The sequence below is a fragment of the Acipenser ruthenus genome, chromosome 27 (genome assembly GCF_902713425.1).
Source record: "Acipenser ruthenus chromosome 27, fAciRut3.2 maternal haplotype, whole genome shotgun sequence".
NCBI lineage: Eukaryota > Metazoa > Chordata > Actinopteri > Acipenseriformes > Acipenseridae > Acipenser > Acipenser ruthenus.
In genome coordinates this window covers 18,714,974-18,738,636 of record NC_081215.1, presented here as the reverse complement: position 1 = coordinate 18,738,636, position 23,663 = coordinate 18,714,974, and the positions used below count along the sequence as shown (strand labels likewise).

Sequence of the window (23,663 nt, the reverse complement as noted above, 5' to 3'; positions counted from 1 at the left end):
TAGCAAACTGGGTGTGTGATTTATACAACTGTAAGATTCCCATATCGGTGTACCACAATAGTGACCATATGGACAGTTTATAACCTTATAACTTGCATAGCAATGCATTTGTAAATTAGCATCTATTAAATAAAATGGACAGATAAACACAGTGGTGTCATGGTAAAAAAGATAAATGGACACATTTATTGTTTTTGGTGTTACAGGCCAGGCAGTGGCATGATAGACACTAAGGGTGTGCAGAGAAACCCAGTACGTGCATGTCAGTTGTGGTGGTCGTGCAGAAATGTCAAGATTTGCGTATCACAGAATAGGAGTGAGTAAACACTGTATTCCCCAAATGAGAATTGGGTGAACTCATGTGACCCTCATTTACCCTTGACTACACTACTTGATAAACCTGAATGTACTGGGAGTCTAAACACTCGTTTCTCCACATAGCTTCCCAATAGAAATCAGGTCTGTCAAAGTATCCAGATCAAACTGGATACTTAAGAAAAATCTTAACAAAAAAGAAAACATTTGGACGAGCAAAGCCATGTGAAGTTGCTCTATCTCATTTTGAGCGGTGCTGACAGATTGTTCCAAGAGTAATACAGTAACTGCCTGACTCCAATCTGAGATGACGTGCCACCTCTGACTACACAGGAGGTAATAAATGGGAGTTGGAACCTCAGCTAAGATTGGAAAGCTGTGGCTCTGGTGATTAAGGGAGTATTTAATGAACAAACCACTGAGTAAACATTTACGCAGCATCTAGCATACACTGTTTGTTTTTTTAATGGGCCATGATTATGATTCAGTAAGTGCTGTGATACAAAAATGCAACACCAAATTAAATTACATTTTTCTGTGGGAGGAAATCAGGCATTTTAAGTGGGAAGAAATAATAATAAGAATAAAAAATAAGAAACTTAAGGATTTTAAAAGCATCTTGGAAATATCTGACTTATGTGTTTGAACCCAACCAACATCATTAGTGAAAAAACTAAATCTCAGCAGACTAGCCTTAAGCCATCTGCACTGCACACATGCTCAACCTCACCAAGCCTATTAATAGGGCACACTAAGCATGGGGCGGGCAGGGGGGGGGGGGGGGGGTACTGCATAGCTTGTCTTACTTTAATACTAACAATTCTGTCTGTGGGTGTTCTAACCTCAGAAGGGCCAGTTTAAATGCGTACCTGTTAATGTGGTATTTAAAAGACAGTTTACAGATCTTCATGCTTGTTATAACTGGTTCAATATGAACATTTGATTAATTGCTGCATTTATGACTCATTCCATAAAGTTTAAAAAACATCCAGTAAAGGCGCTCTGCGTGGAGTGCAGGATGTGCCCTATAGCCTGGAGATCGCAGGTTCGAATCCTGGCTATGTTGTTTGCCGACCGTGACCGGGGGTTCCTAGGGGGCGGCGCACAGTTGGCAGGGCGGCGCACAACTGGCCGAGCACCGCCCGGGTAGGGAGGGATTAGGTGAGCAGGGCAATCCATGGTTCACCGCGCACCGGCACTATAGGTCTGGTGGCTTCACTGTGGATCCGCAGTGCAAAAAATAACGGATTGGCAGGAATACGTTTTGGAGGACGTGTGTTTTAGCCTCCGTTTCCCGAGTTGTCGGGGGGGTTGCAGCGGCGAACCGGGATAAAAACAATAATTGGGCATTCAAAATTGGGGTGAAAACCGAGTTAAAAACATTAAAAAATAAAAAAATAAAATAATATATATATATATATATATATATATATATATATATATATATATATATATATATATATATATATATATATATATATATATATATATAATATATTTTAGCTCAAAGAGTCAGCTGGAGAGGAGAGAGAGAGAGAGAGAGAGAGAGGAGAGAGAGAGAGAGAGAGAGAGAGAGAGAGAGAGAGAGAGAGAGAGAGAGAGTGGATTGTGCTAAAAACAACAGCTCTCCACCCTTAATTAACAACAATAAAGAGGTCAGCTATATAATGGTGATTATGAGCTTTTAATAAACGTCAGGAATATCATGAAGCAACGCCATTCAAAGGATCTGAGCCATGTGATGAGTTACCAGTTGCTCTTGTCTTCTTCTAGATAAAATGCTTCCCTAACAACCACAGGGTCACCCGCTGAATCCCTGTCTCCCCTGCTTGGAATAACAACATATGAATACCTCGACCCTGGGCTGACATCTTACAGTAGTCCCAATGTAAGTTGCTCTTATCAGCACTCTGCAGCCTGCAAGCTGCCTTTTGACAGGACAGGAGTTGGTCTGGGGAAAATCTGTCTCTCCACCACGAGGCTAGCCCGAATACTTCTTGGATTACCTGTTTCTATTTGAGTCTGGCAGATAACATGATCTTGTTTAGAAACTAGTGCAAACATCCTGTCTGCTATATTGGTACACGTCTGTGCTAAGTCCAATATCAGTGTATTACCCTAAGAAATCCAAACAGAACCCTTACAGGTCACAACATTACCAGCCGAAATAATAGGAGTGAGACATAATTTTTTTTAAAAAACTATATGAACATAATTTAGATATTTTATTTAAACATGTAATAAAAGAAACTGCAAAATTATATTGCAAAAGTCTACCAGAAGTCATAATAGTAGTACAGTATTTCATGTTAGATTCCTAAGTGTCTCATTTTTTAATTTTTGTCTGTTTTTCATGCAAATATATTATTATTTGTTTATTTAGCAGACACCTTTATCAGCTGCAGAGTCGCTTACAACAACATGCATCAACTGCAGAGTCACTTACAACAACATCTGACCCGAAAGACGTTAAGTGGCTTGCTCAGGGTCACACAGTGAGTCAGTGAGTGAGCTGGGATGTGAACCAGGGACCTCCTAGTTACAAGCCCTTTTCTTAACCACTGGACCACACAGCCTCCTAAGAAAACTACAAAGCGGTATGTAATTCTGTAATTCAATATATTAACGTAAAATTACTCATTAGGTTTCATTCGACTTTATGAAGAGTTTTTTTATTATCTGTTTCATTCACTTACTGTATATTTCCACTGTCCAAAACATACTATTTACTGAACTATATACTATACAGCATTTTACAGTATAAATCAGTTAGAACCAATGCAGATGAAAAATCACAGCCAACTTAAATGACATAATGACCAGATGAAATTGACTGGAAGTTATATACTTTCATTTTTCATCAGCTGTATTTCATTAATTAAAGTGTACTTTGAGAGATTTAGCCTAGCAGTAGTGCCTGCCATATGTTTCAGTGGTAAGACGGATGGGTTTGGGTTAGATTGATAGGCGACTCACCCTAGTTGCAAAATAACTGCTAAAGCGAAGACTGGCAACACATGTTCAAGTTCTTCCTAGTCTTCGATTCAAAAGTACCTCTGTTATTCTTTTTGATTTCACACTATGTAAAGCATTTTTTATGCAAGACGAGTTCATTGGCACACTTGGAAGACACCATAAAAAGATGAGGGTATTCGTCATGGGCACTGGAAAGAGAAAGGGGACGAGACTGTCGCTCAGTCTTCATGCCCCTCCCTTACTCTATGTGATTATGATGTTGTTGTTTGTGATGCAGACACCTGTCTTCTAACAACTTGTGTGCCGCATAATAAGTAACATTACTGCCTTGTGATCTATAGTGTAGGATTGTGTAGATTTCTTGTATATATAATTTCTGTGTTGTAGGCATCGTCACCATTTCTCGATAAACTGAAAATGGATGCATTGTGCGACATGAGTGTGAGACAAGATCATAATCCATGTGTCACACAATTCAGGCGTGAGACTAGTATAATAGTTCATAACTAGTCTGTAAACGTGGTGCTCTGTCTCTCGATTGTATCTTGTGAGATACATTGTATCTTGTGCCACAGTTAATAAATATCTACATTATTATTTCAGTTTAGTGTACATGTTTAGAAATTAACTGTACTGTGAAAACATTTGTTAAAAGGTCTGTATGCTTGACATAGTTTCTTATAGTTAACTTAAAATGGTTCTTAGCATTTGCCTGATCAAAATGTCTCTCAGTCATTACAGAAAAGGCAGGAAATCCAATTGTGAAATGGGGTTTCTTTAAACAGGGGGCCCCTGTAGCAAAACATTTCCAAGTAAATTATTAAAAGGAAATTGCCCTATATTGACAAAGTGTGATAGTTTTTATAGCTACATGTTACCATATAAGTAAGAAACCAACATATGGGACTCTTAGCAGTAAAATAAAATAAACACAAACAACAAAACAGAATTCCTCCCAAAAGCAACATTAGGCCCGAAGACTACATTCCCTCTTTGTAAGAGCCAATGCAGTTACAGTACATGTCTGCTCCTCATTTGACTCCCAGGCTCAAAGGGCTTTGAGTTGTTATATGGAAGTGTGGGACAGACACGCCAATGAACCTGGATTGACGATGCTGGGAATCTCTACAATTTCTGTTTTAAACCCCTCATCAATGTCAGTCCCAGCAGGCGATGATTCATGTCTTTCAACACATGTAAGGATCATTTTCACTCACTTAATAATAGCTTGATTACACAGAAATATCCATTTAGATGTGAATGACAAGGCAGACTTCGTCAACCCATGCAAGAATAAACCACAGCTGGATTATTTTAGAGCATTTTATAGAACATGATAATCCCTAGATTCACCTAAACATAAGTAGTTGATGCAGTCTTATCAATTGTTAATATAACTATGTGATTCCCTTTCTTTAAGTCAATAAAGTATGAATTTTTCAATGTCTTCCAGTCTGATGTTAAATAATGACACTCTAGCCAAACACTAGATCCTTTTTGTTCGAAAAGGAATTCAAATTAAAAAAATAAATTAAACCTACAGTATTAACAGTTTTAAAAACATAAATTGAAAATAGCTAACGTTCTACACAGTGGTAGTTATGAGCACAACCTCTTACTGCTGTGAAGTTTATGTGCATATATTCCTGCAGTTCAGATCCCAGAACCCTTTTTAGTGGTGAATCGATAACATTTGCCAAACTAACTGCTGGCAAACAGAAATTAGATTTTTCTAATTGAAACATTTTCAAACTGCAAATGTACCTTCCACACTTATTTTTATAGAGCCAGGGGTTATGACTCTGACGTCATCCCAGAATTATAAAAATGCATTTCAGGTCTGATTTTAGTTCTGTTAGCATTGGTTCAAAGTTTAAGACACAACTTAGGTAGAAGCTGTTAAAAGGGTTGCAAACTGTATTGAAAATGTAACTGTTTTGAAAGTTTAGCACCAGAGAGCCTAAATTATCAAACCCCTCCCTATTCAAGTCCCCTTCACAACTTCCCACACGACCCAAACCTTCTCAAAAGGTCGTGTGTATGTGGATGAGTGTGGGTGGGTCATGTGAGTAGTTCAGACGCAATGAGAAACTATCATCATCCATGGTTGCTAAGAAATAAAAACAAAATAATCTACTGACGGCAGAATTTAATGTTGCTGGCACCAAAGTTGCACCCCTGAGTCAAATAAACAAGTAGTTTAATATTAGTTTTATAACATTTATAATGTTTTTGTTACCTTGACCAAAAAAATAGAGGCACACTTTGTTCTGATGCAAACTAAATGAAAATTGCATTATTTTAGTTTGAAAATGTACTTACCTACTGGAAGTTCATGTAGATACACATTTCCCATTTGAATGTTCCTTTTCGATTGTCTACTGTACCTGAGGTAGACTACCAAATTCTTCTGGTCTTCTGGCTTAAACTGAATTCTAACCCAGGCCTCAAGAGATGAAAGACAAATGCATTTAATCAGTTTATCAGTTTTGCACTGGCAGGACTCCAAAGTAACCAATGTGCAAAGCAAACCGATTACAAGCTTCAAATGAATATTGATTACAACAGCATCAAACAGCTGTTAATTAACACACAAACAGTGAAATTTTACAGGAAAATATATCAAACAAAACCTGTTTGAGAATAGAGGACTTTCAATCACCACAACAAACTGCCTGGTTTGACAAGTGATAATGTGTTTCATCACATTTTGTGAACATGGCATTCACTAGCAAACTCACGCCATGTTGTGTGATCAAAGTAATGCGTAAAATCAAAAGAAAGAATCAATTTGCAATTTTTCCTCTTTTGTGATTTTAACTGTACTGAGACTGTTAGATGGAAAAATCAATCTAATTTAAACCTGGTAAATCTAGGTTTGTTTGAGCTTATATTAACTCATGTAACATGGCAGAATATATTTATGTACAATTACATTTAAAGAGGCAACCTAAAAGACTGCAGCTGTAATATAACCATTACTAACCATGGGATAAATCATTGCATTTCTCATTGGTATTCTGTTGGATAGAGATAGCCAAGCCTCAACTATTACTAGAAAAGGCTTTCGGTGAGGTGGGGAGGAGACACCCATGACAGGCTTCATTGAGAGGTAGGATTTATATTTTCATTTATGATTACTACTGGGTGGTTTTAAACTGTGGTTTGTTTGCAGGTCCATTAACAGACCATTGCATGACCAGCAATATCAACACCAAATGTACTTTTGACTTCACCAATGACTCATTTAACCATTGTTACAGAACCATTGCAGGGCCACTTTGGCATTGCCATTGAAGAGCATTTGCTAAGGGAACCCAAAGTAACTGGTAAGTGTAGTTTAGGTGTCTTCTGCATCTGCAAGGGATGTTTTTGCATTCTTTTCATCAGCAACGAATCACAACAAGCAATCTGATAATAAGCAACAGCCTTTCCAAGTAAACAAACATCCTTTTAGATGACACATATGTCTCTTCTTATCCATTCTCATTTGTCTATTAAACAGTGCTGTGTTTTGTGAAAATTGATTAACAGCCGGCCTGTGCATAAGGATGTTCCAATGCCCCAGGCAATTTCAGCTAAAAAAAAACACCTTGTTCCAGATGCATTCTGATGTCAGACTAAATTACATCCAAGAGGAAATGGGACCAAAGACTACTGTTGTGCTGCCAGTAATACTGCAGTTCAGCTAATTACAAAAGCATATGAGTACTTTGAGATTCTTGAAAAATATTGTACACAGCAAGACCTTGCTATTAAGGCCAGTTAAAGGACCAATAGCATGCAACCGTAATAGGGGTGCAGAGATGGAAATAAGACTCCAATTGCATAGCAGTTTTATCCATTCCTAGTTTTACTACATACTTGTTTAACCACAGTGCATAGGAAACAAGTTCAGGGGAGTCTTATTAAACTCATAGTAAAAACAGGAATGGATCCAACTGCTATGCAATGGGAGTGTTTATTTCCATCCCTGGGGTGGCATTAGGCATTACTGATTAAGCTACACAGAATGTATTTTAATAAATGTATGTCATTGGATTTTGATGGAGTTATTAAACCACAAAACATGTTTTTGATTTAATTGTATTTGATTGATAGCGATCATTTCTATTTATATTATTTATTGGAGGCAGGCATACTTCTGTATGTACATAAGGTATCTACATACATATGTTATGGCAGCAGTGTGGAGTAGTGGTTAGGGCTCTGGACTCTTGACCGGAGGTTTGTGGGTTCAATCCCAGGTGGGGGACACTGCTGCTGTACCCTTAAGCAAGGTACTTTACCTAGATTACTCCAGTAAAAACCCAACTGTATAAATGGGTAATTGTATGTAAAAATAATGTGTAAAAAATAATGTGATATCTTGTAACAATTGTATGTCGCCCTGGATAAGGGTGTCTGCTAAGAAATTAATAATAATAATGACATACAGCTTTAGATCTAAAGAAACCATTGTAACATTTTGATGAAACTTACTAAGAACCTTCACAACTCATACTAGATCGTAATTGACAAATTTATTTTTCAGATGAAATGACATTGGATGTGCAAGACTCCCTGAAAGTAAGTCAGAACTTTCTTTAACCTACATGGAATTATGGTAATGAGCTATATCCACAGTTAATACTACAGTACCTTTTCCAGGTTGTTTGTGGGTAATTCAAACAGTCAATTCTTGAGTAAACAACTCGTCTTTCTGGTCAGGAGGCAGAAAAGAGACTCAGAACAGGTTTCTCTCTCTCTCTCTTCTCTCTCTCTCTCTCTCTCTCTCTCTCTCTCTCTCTCTCTCTCTCTCTCTCTCTCTCTCTCTCTCTCTCTCTCTCTCTCTCTCTCAGACAGGCAAACACCATGTCAAGACTGTTTCCCTGCCATTCATTTCTACGAAAAAGATGCTCTACAACTGTATTTTTCTTGCGGTCCATTTTTTTTAATCATGTACATTTGTGTATTAACAAATATACATATGTTGCAAATACTCCTTTCCCAGCTTCTTCTGTGAATGTATGCACACTAAGTGTCTGTTTAAACCAGCTTCTTGTAGTAGAAAGTTTATGAATATCAATTTCAAGGTCTGTTACAGCTCAGGGAACAAATATTTGTGTTATGCTGTATGATAGGGTGCAAGCTCCTGTTGTATTTGTTGGTGTTTCAGTTTGGCAGGGATGGGGGGGGGGGGTTCAAACCCCCTGCCAAAAAACTATCCCTGCCAAATACACGTGCAGACCAGTGGCATAGCTAGGGGAGTGGTTTTAGGGGTTTGAACCCCCCCCCCCCCCCGCCCAAAATGAATTATTCAACTATGTGGGACAATAAAAAATATCAGACATGTGGAAAAATCTTGATCCATCCTTGCTATGCCAGTGTTATTAACCATCATCAAAAAAATCTCCATCCATCCCCAAAACAAAATTCTGGCTGCACCACTGGTGCAGACTGTGGCTGGGACTTAATTGATTAATTAAGAATCAATTAAGCCCAGTCACAGGTGTATTAAAGAAGCAGTCTATGCACTTGGAGGGAGATGAACCCAGAGCAAGGAGCACCCAGAGAAGATTGCCTGCCAGCCCAGACTCTACAGCCCTGCCTGCTAAAAAGGATACCACTGTTTTTATGCTGGCTCTGCCTGGGCTCCATTGGATATAGTCTTTTCATATTAAAGACGTGGTACCATTTATTTTGTGAACAGTTTTTATTTTTGTTTTCTGTAAATAAATACACACGTGTGCTTAAACTGCCTCCTTTTACCTCTGCCTGCTATTTCCACAGCAGTTAAAGGCTTCACCACAACACTGCCTTTTCATAGCTGACTTACATTTTACAGCATTTCTTATAACTGAGCTAATAAGATAACAACCATATTAATATGGCACAGAAAATATATTTTACATCAAATAGTAATAAATAAACAAACTTGCTCTGTTTGTTAAAAACTTTACATTGGTTCTCCATTACTCCAACGGGTTACATTTTAATAGCAGTTTATGATTTTTACCCTTGATGTCTTTCCTGTTTTGAGCTCATTCAACCTGCCCTTCGAATGCTTTACTAACCATTCTCACTGATCTGAATGAACCTGCTTGCAGAGGGAGGGGAGAACAATCACTGAAACAGCGTGCTCATCGATAATGGTGCTCAAACCCCTGCTCTTTTTTGGGGATCCTTATTGTGGAGCTCAGTTTATCATTTCATCCAAAAGAATGGCGCCTGTTTATCAAAGCATCCCAATACCTAACATCATGCTGTAATCAATGGATGAGCTCTAATCCACATTGAAGAGTGCCTCCTACTGAAGACTGAGCTACCAGTACCACTTCATGCACCGACTTTGGAGTCACTCCTCCAGTTACTGACCAGGCCATTTTTGCTTAGCTCCTGAAAGCTGAGAAGACTCCAAAGTGGAATTACTGTAGCAATTCCATACAGATACAGAGCCTAGTTTAAGGTTGGATGGGCTGCTGTGCTAAAAAGACATGAAAAAGCCCAGATTATAAACAGGTTGGCCTTCCATTATTAATTTATACACCAGAGCATGGAGCCAGTGAATGTCTTTATCACACTGTGGTCCAGGTGTTGCCAGGTATAACAGACCTTCATAGACTTCAGGTCTGAGTGTCTTCAGGCTCTAAAGGACTGTGTTTGAGTGCCAGTTGGATAGGCAAACATTATAATACGAAACTTGTGGCAAAAGAACACAGAATCAAACTATACAGTTAAATTGTATACAAGGCTTGCTCAAAAAGAAATGAAATGCTTGCCATCTGTAGCACACACTTGTTTGCAAGCAGACTAGCCTTAAAATGAATAGTAAAGCAATGGAAATAGCTTCCCTGACATGTCTTCTATAGCATGTAAAAGCTGCATCACCTTATTGAAAGAAGTTTCATGCTTGTATTACACAGCATTCTGTTATGGGTAGGTTGTCGTTGTTACAATATTTAAAGAATAATTCTTAGCTGTGAATTATTGGACACAGAATCCATACATACTGTTAAAAGGGAAAAAAAAACATAATTCCAAAACACAATAAAAGACAATAAAACCATAGTATTGTGGGGCTATTTTCATAATTATTTCAACATAAGAATGGCAGTTAATAATAGGGCTTTTTTTGTAATTAGCTGTGAGAGCAATGCGGTTTAGTATTGTGCACTAACAGCTGGGAAATGGACAATTATGCCTTCACGCAGTGGAGTAAGGTGCCAGGAAAGCAAGCCAGGTTTATTATAAAGAATGCAGTGATGTGTGCGTGGGTGCAAATACATGCATTCCTTACAGCATAATTATATACTTTATTGTACTAATATAGGAGCTCATCGGAGATGAATATAATATGGACCCATGATTAACTAAACTAGGTTTGTCCATTAAAAAAGTTACATGATGATGGCACTAGCCAAAACATTTGTCTACTTGACTTAGTTTCTTAAGAATTGTACTATTACTTTGGTATTCCATGGTAAAAGCACAGCAAAATTCATAGCAGTGGAAACCATAGTAAAACATATAAATGGATATCATGGTACTTTGCCAGGTGTGTTTTTTAATTTATGAAATTGAAAAATGTGCTAACATGTATACTGTATATTAAGTGCAAGCAGTTCATTTTACACAAATCATTACCTACTGTATGCAAATAGCCAAATAGATTATATTTTTTAATTTGATAAAAAATATGCTACATTCCACCAACAATTCAGGTCACTCCAAAACAAAATTAAGGATAAGGAATAAAGCATAAGAAAGGATAGTTTACAGCTGGTATGTAATGATCTATGGTTGGCATAGAAATATAAAGATCTATATTGGTACTATGTCCTAGTTTTCTGACAGTACGATTAAAATATATCTAGTATATTTTGTATGGTTGTCTATAGGTAGCAGATTACGGTAAAACAATGCTTTGTTTTGTTTATTCTGTGCTTTACGGTAATTGTGTGGGTTTTCCACTTAGAATCTCTACGGTGTTTTTTTTTTTTTTTTTGTTAAAGCAAACCACGCGATGTAAATATAGGAACCTCAACCCTCAAACACGTACCGGCCAAAACAGAGGAAACAGAGGAAAGAAAGCGGGCTGCAATAGTATGAGCTAAGTCTGTAAGTAAACATACTTTTTCATTACTAAAATAATTATGTTTTTATGATTTTGTTTTGCTGTTGTTCTTTTTAGAGGGTTTATGGCAGTTTGCAAAGACAGTATCAAGTATATTTGTGAAAGTGCGGTAGAAATAACAGTGCTTAATAATCAGCATTGATGCGCTTGTGAAGTTGTACATCTCTTGTTTTTGCAGGCGGGTCACGTCACTTACACCTGTGATCATTTTGTTTAATTTTGTTATACATTTGTTTTGGTGTGCAGCAGAATAGAGTCGTTTGAAAATACAGATGTATTGCTTATTATGTGGATAAAACAAACACAAAGTTAGTATTATTGCCTAAATTACATGCTGTTTTCCATTAGTTTAATTGTAGTTTTCTAATTAACATTATCGTTTGACCATCTTTTTAGACGTTATTTTTCAAATGGGAAGCCTTACAGTAATCAGTAATATATAGTGGCCTTTTTAATCAATCTTGGTGACTTAGCCGCATCAGAACCCTTGCAAACGAGGAGAATCTTTAATTGTCAACTTGAGGTTGTTGAAATGATCTGAAAAACTTCAAATAAGGTCATGTATATATGAGGCATTCTTTTTCTGGTCTTTCACAGTAAGTTATCCTTCAATATAATTTGCGTTTCATGTAATTGCCATAGTTTATATGTCATTAATTGTAGTCGGCTGCTCCAGAAGCAAAACTGGAACACAATTCCTATCTTAAGCAGAAGACTGAAGACATTCTGTCCGTTCAGCTGCACTGGGATATTCATCCAGCTATCGGTGCTTAATTGACTGAATAGGCGAATAATTGCTTTTAACACAAGCCCTGTATGTTTGCAGGACACTGAATCTACATCCCGTCCGTCATAGAGGGTTTACTAACACATTTACGTCGGTGCAGCCTTTCGAATAAGATCCTTTATTTGTTTATTTAGCTAAATCTGGTATTTATGGGCGGAAAGCGCACCTACTGCGGTCAGTGTCCAGTACAAACCCGCAACACAAAGCGTTAGGCAAGAGTCTGGTCAAAAATGCCAACGTAGCTTGATTGACCTAGAAGCTGAATGGAGTTCTTTTCATACAAAATACTTTCAGCACGTTTTTACTGTGACGTTGACACCTTTCAACGTGTGTTTCGACGCTTTAATCTTTTTTTTTTTAGCTTTGATTCCTAGTAGCAATAAGTGCTTTGGTGAAAACAACATATACGGCGCTCAATGTTTGTTTTTCAGATTAACCCTAAACAAACGGTACGTGAGGTTTGGTCGCCCAAACAAAACAACCAATACTACATTTATTAAAGTACACGTTTTTATTAAAATTCCACAAATTGAATTTTTGGTTCTCTGGTTGAATTGTCTCTGTATTGGCACTAACACAAAACATTGAGAAATAGATTTTAAATTAGAATTGGGACAATATACTTTCAGCTGTTGGGACATAAGCTCTCTCCCCCCTTTGAAACCTGATTTCCAGTAAGTTGTCATTCTGCTGCTCCTACTGCTGCTTGCAGCTTATTCAATACGGAGAAAAGAATATTAATCTCTTTGGATGCATATTTATCTCAAACTAACAGAAGGGAATTGATCTGAGAAAGTACAGCCAAAAAAGTGTGTTACAATAACTAAACAATATGTCATATTTACATTGCAGCTATGATTGGCACAAAAAAAAACACAACCCCAAAACATGCAAGTGTGTATCAGGAAATGTCACAGATCTGCGGAAAACTGTCCAATTAATTAATTAATTTTTTTTTTAAAATGCAACAGAAGAGCTTTCTTTGTATTAGTCTAGGATACAATGAAGCGGTAAATAGATTTATACTAGTCGGCGCTGAAACATTGATAGTTGGATTTTCCTGTCCACAAATGAATGCACATTTCACTTTGGTGTAAAGACCCTGACAGATCCGGTTTTTGAAGATTATTATAAGTAAGATATGAAAAAGATAGTTGATAAAGCTGTTATTTTGGCAGCAAATGTGGTGTTGGTGCCCATCCAATTGTGTTCAGACTTGGGCATTTCAGCTTTCTTTTCTGCCTGTGATTAGTCAAGAGTTGATCTCTATCTTTACATGGTGTGAATGAGTGAGTTTCATGCTGTTGTATCTGTACTGCTGATTAGAACTGTATAATAGTACTGCCCCACACTTACCTATCAAGCCTAAATCAATAGGTGTTTATCCATTCCATCAAGTTGTTCATGAGTTATCACTGGCCGAAGAAAGAAGGAGAAAGTTGACAGAATAAGTCATTACCAATAATAAGAAGTGATCATTTATGTTTCAAAGTGCAGAACAAACCAACAGGACTCAAAAGGTGGTCTGTTATGCTAATGTTGAAGAGTTGCTTTTTAAAACCATTATTCATAGTGACAACTATGGAACCCAGTGTGCTGGGTTTCAGCACAGGTATTGTTGTTTTTACTAGACGAGTGTTCATATATTATTTTAAATGTATTATTTGTGTTTCTTAGAAATATATTGGAATATATACAATATACTAACAACATATGGTAATGTTCAACAGAAATACAGTTGTTGTTAAGATCTGCTACTGCATTAAAATAGACGTTTATAAAGTTGATGCAATTGGATTTGATAATGGTTTAACTGTATTCTTCAGATGGACCTCTTCAGTAATGTAGTGATCTGTTTTTATTAGCTAATTGAAATTGAACATATTATTGAATACTGAATGTTCATCGGCATGTTGAACAAATTAAAATGTGAACAATCCATGTTTGTCACAGCATTATATTAATTGGACTATCATAGTTTTTCAGAAGACCACAATATCAGTCCCATGTGTTTAATTTTCCAACAAACCAATGCTTTTTAGGGCTAAGGGCAAGTCCTTCCAATAAGATGCAGCAAGCCTCTTAAGAAAAATGCCTCTACAAAAGGCATTTTCGAATAAGCACTGTGAAATAAGCAAATAGTATAAACTTCCTCAGGCTTGATAACCTTAACTCTGACACACAATTCAGACTTTATGATGCACTGTAATTTGCAAGCGTAGTTCTTTCTTCTAGTTCACCAGCATTTTAAAGCTCAAAATATTTTCAGTTGCTCTGTATTTACTGTGCTGGGTAAACCTACACAACATGCATTGGCAGATGTATAAATGATTTGCTAAATACAGTACATCACACACACACACACACACTGATTCACACTCACCCACTCACACACACGCACACCGTGGTTGGCTGTGATCTGTTTTCAAAGCTGGAGATGAAAAATTATGCTTCCCTGCAGAAGAAGGGAATCAAAGTTTCACAGAGCTTTAGTTACCAGGAAACAGGGAAAGTCACACGTTATTACACATCTGTTTCCATGGTGATTTCTGAGAATGCTTCTTTATCTGCATGTGAAAAACATTAAAGTGTTGCCACCGTGTTGCATTTCGGCAATGCTGACTTCTCTCCCTCCCCTACGATTAGTTTTCATCAACATTTCATAATAGTTACTGTTGGGTATGATTTACAGTATCTTGTATCAGCCATTGATTAATCTGTTACAGAACTCTTTTTTCACAATCACTAGCTGTGTCCCATTTTTACCTGTGAAATGTGGGGAATAGCGAAACACACAGGAAAAGTGAATGGCTTAAATACTGATTTGCAGTGCATTGGGTCAGACAGTTTCTTTACAATCTTTCATCTCATTGTTTTTTCTGAATACATTTTTGTATAACTTTGATTTACATTAAGCATGTGTCTCATATTTACCTTAACACATCTATTATTTACATTACCATGGGCCTGATTTATCATGGTTTACACTAAAATGCAATTGTTTGTTTAATTGAAATATAACTGTTAATCTTACCAAGTGACAAACAACTTGTAAGATTAATTTAAGAACTCGAACATTGTATTTTGGTGTAAAGACCTTCATAAATGTGTCCCAGTATCCTTTCTGCATTCTGCATCCCCTGACACTGTGGCAGATGAAGTATAGTTTGTCGGTCCTTAGGTTTCTAGATACATGAGCATGTTATTGGACTGTTTACTCAAGTCTTTAATCAACTCCTAGTTTTTTAAAGGATAAAACTTTGTTAATCTTACAAAACAGGAAACGAACAACTGTATAGAGCTCAAATTAAGTAGTATTACTGTAGCAGTGCTGAGGGCCTGCACGTGGGAATGAACATGTATTTATTTAATTTTTTTCGTTCGTGTGTTGGTAAACAGTCGGAGAGCAAGATGCTTTGCCTGTGACGTTCTGCCAGCTGAGTTTGTTTGCAGGGAATCGGCTTTCTTGACTGGCTTTGTGGGCGTATCCCGGCAGAGTGTCTCGCCATATAAGGAGAATGCTGACACACGAGGCTGCGGCCAAGAACAGGATTGTCCACGCTACCCTGGACAACCAAACCGAAGAAATCAAAACCGCTGACCACTAAGTGGAACCGGGGTCGGGGTCTTAATTAGTAAACGGAACAGGGATGAGTTTAGGGATTTTTAGATCCCAAAGTGTAGCGAGGTGGGTGTGTCAGCTGGACATCCCTGAGTAGCGGAGAAGCACTTGCAGTCTTCAAGACAACCTTTTGTTTTGTAGTTTTTTTTTTTGCAGTGTTTTTGTTTTGCCTTTGTATTTTCTGTTCCATGTCGCCATTGTTATGATTTTGCCTGTGGCCTAACTTCCTTTGTCTCTCCACGTCAGTCAGTGGATTACCCACAACCCCCTTTCACAATTACATATTCACATGACCCTTCATCAGTAATAAGTTATACATGTTCTACAAGAAACACATCCAGAGCTGATATTTACCAACATGTAACTACCTTCTTAAAGAAGTAATACATATGGTGCACTCCACCTTTAATTCAGAAGGCTTGTTCTCTGTAGTATTATTACTATTTTTTTTTTTTTTTTTGCAGTTCAGTATGTTATGGGTAAACATTTCCTGGAGTGAAATATGACAACACATTCTTGCAGATCTAACATTTTTGAAAGGCTCAACGACTGTGCTTCTTGGCACACTGCCCACAGTTTCAGATTAGAGAAGCCCACTCACAACTATTAAAATGAAAAGTGTAAAACATTATTTGCGTAGCTGTATCAGAAATTAAGAAACCTTTACTCAGGTGACTGTGATAATTAGATTACGCCAAGCCGTTGGCATTAACATCTCTCAAAAATACACACGTTGGACTGGAGTGATGACTCGAGACTACTTAATAGAAAGAGAAGAATCATTGCATTGCGAGCAACATATTTTAGTTTTTTATTATATTTTTATATTCCTTGTTCTAGTTTACTGTGCAGTTTTTCTAGTTTAGCACCATGGATACAAAATAAACAAAGCTTTGCAGCTTGAGCTGCAGTTGGACCATTGGCGTAAAACTGGCCTACAGCACAGGAAGCACTGTATTAGAAAACACTACATATCCAAAAGGGTCAGTGATAATGTTGTTGGTGAATATTCATTAGCCTGGATTTTCTACTGAATTAAAAAAAAAAAATTCACCAAAGAGGGCAACTAAAGCTCAAAGGCGGCCTCCATTTCTGCTGTCAAGCCAATCGCATCTGTTTACCTGTCAAGCCTAAGCAATTGATGTTACGAAGCTACTGAACCCTGGAGACCTAGGGCCCAGCCTGGGAGTTCTCTGCCTGGACTTGTGGGGCACCTGACCAGTAGGGGTCCCTGAAGCATCACAACCACAGGCACGCCAATGCAGCCTTGTGGGCCCCCAGCCAACATCAGCAACGCAACATAACCAGGAGAAGAATCTTAGCACTGAGCCCATATTTCAGAAGTGACTTCCTGTTTCCAGGGTGCACGTGGGGTCCTGCTTGCTCTCAAGTTGGCATCTGTTTTCTCTGATGACATCACTTGTGATAAACTGTTTTTTCCAATGTAGCTACAACCAATAATAGGCAGCCTAGACATTTTTCTGACTGTATGTGTAATAAAATAATCGGGTCCTTTGAGAAAATCTAAGCTTTTGACATCTGTGAGGTTACGGAAGCCATTTAATCTGATTTATGGAGGTTCATTCGAAGTAGCACAAAACCTGTGACCTATTTAAATATTTGCACACCTCATACCACGTTTGTTAGATTGGATATAGTCAATACTGGACTACTGCCAAGACTTTGTGATCAGATTTCTGTTGATTTTGGATATACCCATCACCACAAAAAAATATTTAGCGATATAACGAATGAACCATTTTCATTGAATGGCACTAGTGGCTCTTTAATATGCTTAAGAATACAAGCGTACATATATACACCTGTACTACAGAATGCACAACACAGCCCCTGGGTGTAGCCTAACCTCTGTTTTCCAGTCCAGGCATTTCTGCCTTTCTATCCAACAAGGGGCCCTTTTAAAATCCATCTCGGGCGTGTCAAGGCGGCCCACAGCTCTGTTAGTCCCTTGGGGTGTCACTCTGCAAAACAAAATGTACTGGTAATTCCCAGACAGGGTCTCTAAGCAAACAGTTACTTAAAGTAGAGCAGAGTTGAGTGCTTTTTATACAGAGAGCAAGCAAAATGGAAGGTCAAAAATACATTCAGGGAGGGATGAGTCGCAATTAGCCCATATATCGAGAGGGAACTAGAAACAGACTGAACAGTAAAGCTTGGAAGACAGTAATTAGAAGATTTTGGTAACATGCTTTGAACAAGACATTTGATTTTATATGACAAATAACCTGATCAAGGCTTTTTAAAAGAGTTTTATCATGAAGAGGATTTCATAAACATTCATTTAGTATTATTTTCATGATGTTGAGATATATCTGCCAATAAAATTGAGGTCATTTATGAGACCAGGAATTAAGTGCAATTGGTCTGGTATTTTTGGGCAAAAGTTTAGAGTTAAAGTGAATTGAGTAAATCAGCTAACCCTTTCGGGGGCATTGGAAAAAACACAGAAATAAACCATAAAGGCAACTGAAACAAAAGACTTTTATTATTTGCTAGACTTCTATACCAATCTACTAGCATACTCAAGCCTGTGTGATATGCATTTCATGGAATAAAGAACAGGCTGCAACGTTTACAGCGAAACACCCAATGTTACTGGCTGCTGTCTTGTATGTATTCTCACTATATCATTTTCAACATAATCGTGATTGTTTTTGGTCTGTGCACTGTGGCTGTTTATGACGTGTTCATGTAAAGGCAATATCTCAAATGAAAACACTCGTCAAAACTGATTTGTGATCAGGGCTATGTTAATAATACTATGAAATGTAATGGTTGTTTTTTTTTTTAAATTATACTGCGAAGATGTGCAACACAACAGACTGCAACAGTAAATCATGTGTTTTGTTGTAAACTGTTCAGTAACACTAACTGAAGGTGGGCTTTGTTTTAATGATCTCAGCAGTAGTGGTATTCAGAAATGTCTTAGTGGCAGGAAGCAGACATTTAATTATAGATTCTTTTAGTTTTATATTGAAATGTGTTGTTGCATTTTCCCATGCTTTAGGATGTTTTGTGGAAAGCTTAAACCAAGCAAACAATACTACACTGTGAAAGAGAATAGGGATCTTAAAGATTATATTATATGTCTGGTGCCAAACAGGATTTAAGCATTTGGACAATTCCTGATTTGGACAATGACAGATTTAGAAAGTTGTAGTTGTTTTGCTTTACTAAAATACACACCTTTTTAAATGTGTTCCTTTGTGTTATGTTTTTCATTTCAATTTCTGTAGACGGATTTGTTTTTAAATCCTTCTCCCCCGTGAAAAGGAGGCACTTGTACATACTTATAATTGTGATGAAACTTGTTGAGGACATTATTTAGTTATGTGAGAATCTGTGGATATCAGGACATGACTGTCAATCTGTCTTGAGCTATTTATGTATGTCACACTTACATTTATACATATACAGTAAATGAAGAACAACTCAACCAATTGTGATGAAACTGGGTTTAACAACATTGGTTTTTGGTTGGTGGTTTGAAGTCATAGGTCATGATGATCCAGTCAAAAGACTTCTCTTTTTGTTTATCAGTTGCTTAATGTATTGCTGAACATTTACTTATTAATGCGTCCCAGCATACTGATCCTGAAAGGCTGGTTTTTGACATAAATCTAAAGTACTGCTTCATGAAACTAAATTATATTTATCTAGAGTTTTCTGGTCAGAAACACATCAAGATAACAGCACAGGAATTAGACCAATGGAGTCTAAAGAATGTAAAAAGCTTTCCATTCTATTCCTTAAAAGTAGGCTTGCATATAGAATGTATCGGATGTGTTCTACTAATCTAGCAGCACTGGTCCCTTTTGTATGATTTGTAACTGATACATGTGAGATCAACAGTTATATATTTAGGTGTATATTTAGTTTTTATTAACATAAACCTACCGGTAGGTGTGGTAAACGTGGCCTGTATTTCTGTGGGTGATTTGTTTTCATTTTAATTTTTTTTATAATGCCATTAGTATTGGTATTTTTGAAAGTCTTTACTACTATGAAATGGAGAATAGGGGTATAAACCTTCTTCCACAATGTTGTATCGAGGCAAGCCACCATCTTGCCTGCACTTGCCAACTAAACTTGAATTCTTCAAATCATAGGAAACAACATCACATTATTGCAGTCTGTCAAGGCCTTGTGTCCATTTGTTCCCATATAGCAGGGGTGTCCAATCCTGGGTCTGGAGGGCCGGTGTCCCTCCTTGTTTCTGTTCCAACTGTTTCCTAAATTACTTAATTGGACCAATTATTACCAATTATTGTTCTAATTAAGTAATTTACAGTTGGAACAAAAACCAGGACTCAGTTTAACATACATACTTCCAACTGCAATTTTACTTACAGTATATGAGAACCGCTAATTTTGATAAAGCATACTTTTGACATTCTTGGTAACACAAGTTATTGAAAGTATCAGAATAATGTATTGCACTCTGACAGGGCTGTTATATTGCTGTTCTTCCAGTTTGCCAGGGATAGGGTTAATACTATTCCTGCCAAATACATGTGCAGATTCTACATTGAAAGATGTTCTGTATCCCATGAAGTCCTGGTTATCTGACACAATGTATAGACATAACATGAGCAAGCACACATTGTGATCCGCTGTAACAGGACGTTCACTTCAGCAGAGACTGTAAGATGTTTCAGGAGACACATTGACTGGTTGCTTTTTCAACCCATGTCCAAAGCTCCAAAGACATTGCATAACACCTGTAAATAGTTTTAAAAAATGGAAACACAGTAAATTAACACAGTATTCAAATACAACTTTGTTTAGTTTCTATTTACTGTTAAATAAAATATACATTAATTATTCTCTATGAAAAAGCTGAGTGATGCTTTGCCATGCTGTTATAGTGTGTTATATACAGGGCTAATAAGTCCCTATTGCTTGGAGGTACCAGAGCCTGCACACTTTAGTTTGATCAATATTGTGTCATTTAATGAGTTTATTCAGGAACTAAATGGCATGGTTAACCTATACGTATTGCGTTTTGATCGTTTTTTTTTTTTTTCAATTGTACTGTGGCAATGTGGTTTGTGGTGCGCAGGTGTAGTGGTGATGTGATTAGGAAACAGAAGACGATCCAAACAGGTTTTATTTTGTAAATCCTGGTCTGGCCACCACAAAGAATAATCCCAGGCAATACACAGCACTGTGCATTGCACTGTTCCAAAACAACGGGTTGCAGTCCTGATATAATAATGCACAGTTTGAAATGAATAAACACAGTAGAACACACAAAGACACACACGTTCACATGTCCAGAGTGAGTGCTATAGTGCTCGTGGTTAAATACAATTTATTCATGTACAATGGTGCAGTGTTGTCCGGGTTTAGTGCTGGCCTGTAGCGACAGCTCCGGATCGTGTTAGCCATCTAATAATAACAAACAAGTAGATTTTTAGACATGACAAAACAAACAAAACACTCCCCTTATGTACCATCAGTCACGTCCCCTTGGTTAGCGAGTGCAACCGTTTCTCCTCCAATCCAAGGTTACCACATTGCTTCCCTTCCGGGACGATGACTTGGTGTAACGTAGCTCCGCCCCTTCCATCCCTGGGAATTAATTGTCAGGCCATCCAGTCCGGGGCACTCCGTTCCCTTTACACAGCGCCCTCACAGGTCGTGAGGGAGATTTATAATCAAGATTTATTATTTCTCTGTCACATGTATATACTGAAGACTGCTTCACTAACAAGTTGTTTAACCTTCCTGTATTCCAGGGAATCAACCAGAGTTAAACAGTAGTAATTTTTCTGCACTTTTCCTTACCTTAGGCAAACACTTCTGGGCTACAACCACCGTCTTATATGAATAACAACAAATAGCAACCAATTTGCAAAATGTATCATTTTCTTTTTTTAAGTTATTATGCTTGGTTTTGATCAGAAACTGTCAATTATGCCGAATTCAAGTTATAATTGTGATGAAAGTTTCACGCACTGCTCTGAACTGAACGACTGACCGAATCTGACAGAAACAGTTTAGTTGAAGGTTGTGTGCTAAATACATTTCAAAATAAATTCGGAAAAACCTGAAGCCTGCGTCAAATCCCATAGCAGGGCTTGATAATCGCCTTTCCCGATTTACTGAGTAAAAATACAACAATTGTAATATGCACAAGAACACCATATGTTGATTGTTAAAACATGATACTTTTATGTAGGATGGCGCTCAAACTGTTGTCCACTAACTGTAGGTCCCCTGTAACGCACAATAATGCATATTAAATAAATAAATAAATAAATAAATAAACAAACAAACAAACAAACCTGTACATTGTCATGTAGCCAAATCAAGGTTGCCAACCTTGTAATGTTGTTTTTACTGACATACAGATTTACAGTAGCCCTTTTCGTTGACATTTGCTGACATTTAAAAAAAATAAAAATAAATAAAAAAATCAGAAACAATAAAATACATTATAAAATAGGCTACTTTTGTGTACTTGCATTTCTTTAGGTCTTATTTACTTTCTTATGGTCATACATGCATACATTTGCAAACTGGATCATTTGCTTCGTTGGTCTGAAGCTGGTGCTGTTTCTAACAGCAGGCTTGATGGTCAGAATGTCTGTAGATAGGAAAATGTGGCTCTCCGCTAGGTGTAGACAAGAGCGCAATTTTGTGCCAGTCACCCATTACTGCATAAATTCCATCTAGGCTATCCAGTAAAAGCATAGCAATTGTAAGAATATTTCTAATGCCCCCCTTTGCCGCTTGCATTCTTCTTCCCGTTGCTTGTGTTTATACTTTGCTGCCCCCGAAAGGAACATTGTTTGCTGTATTCAAGAAAAATCAAAGTGACTACCTGGAATTTACTTGTGTCGCTGTGCGAAAGTGAGTGAGAGTAAGTTCCAGGTCACCAGTTTTATTTTGTGTGAACAAAAGTGGGATACACTAACTCGGTTGAAATGTCAGTGAGTGAAGTTCTTCGAGTTTGGCAATTCCGTATCTTTTGGCCCCCCCCCATGACTTTGGCCCCTAGGCAGCTGCCTAGTTTGCCTATGTGTTAATCCGGCCCGGCCTACCTGTCCAATTGGCATGTTATTTCTCGAATCCCTGGACAGTGGAGATTAAACCATACAGCAATAAGCAGACGGATGTACCAGCACTGCTGTCTTTTTGATTTTGTTTCAATTGAAAGGGGCAGGCATTCAAGTGCTCTGTCCTTTGCAGTGAAGTGCTGTTCAAATCTAAAGTGAACAGAAATAGTGTATGAGCAGTGCAAAACTGATTCTCAATGAAAGGCATAGTGACATTTTCAGACAGTGAGTTGCAGTCAGCTGACATAATGCCAGTCTTAAGAAACAAAATGACCAAATAGGTCGGGGTTTTGTACTACAGACGTTTAAACTCAACATGTGTGCTCAGGGTATTTTACTATTTGTCCTAAATGTAGTCTTCTAAAACCATTCATGATTTGTAATGCTTATCATGGAGCATAATCATGTTTGATTTATATTAACTGAGATTAAATTAACATGAACTACAGTAAGTCAGATAATTATCTGTAATGTTCTCAGTTTTCTAGTAAGCTTGTAATGATTAGGTTATGTTTAAGGCAAAGGTTAGGGCAAGAATGCTACATTACTTATAATATATTTTATTACGGTGCCTGGTGGTTTCCATTTTGTTTTTAGTGATTTTCTCATCAAACACCCAAACCTTGTTAATTCAATTTTTGTTTTTCTCCTTGTGACAAGGATGACCGAGGTTTGAGACTCGGAGACAGTTTTAAAGTTCAAAAATAAAGTTTTTAATATACAAAAATTCCAAATAAATCGGCACGAGGGCCAAACAAAAAG

General features: G+C 37.4%; 1 protein-coding gene across 4 annotated transcripts in view; it reads left to right on the top strand.

The window, feature by feature from the left end:
* Positions 1–7,842: 7,842 nt before the first annotated feature.
* The window catches only part of LOC117432401 (tumor protein p53-inducible protein 11-like), a 57,198-nt gene continuing 41,377 nt past the window's right edge, over positions 7,843–23,663 (top strand). For 2 of the 4 annotated variants that reach the window (XM_059001977.1, XM_059001976.1), the window contains exons 1-2: positions 7,843–7,860; positions 11,286–11,391. The gene's annotated coding sequence lies outside the window, so the exon portion shown is untranslated. Of the gene's footprint in view, positions 7,861–11,268; positions 11,392–23,663 lie in introns of those variants that run through there. The other 2 variants (XM_034054287.3, XM_059001978.1) reach the window with 2 other exon arrangements.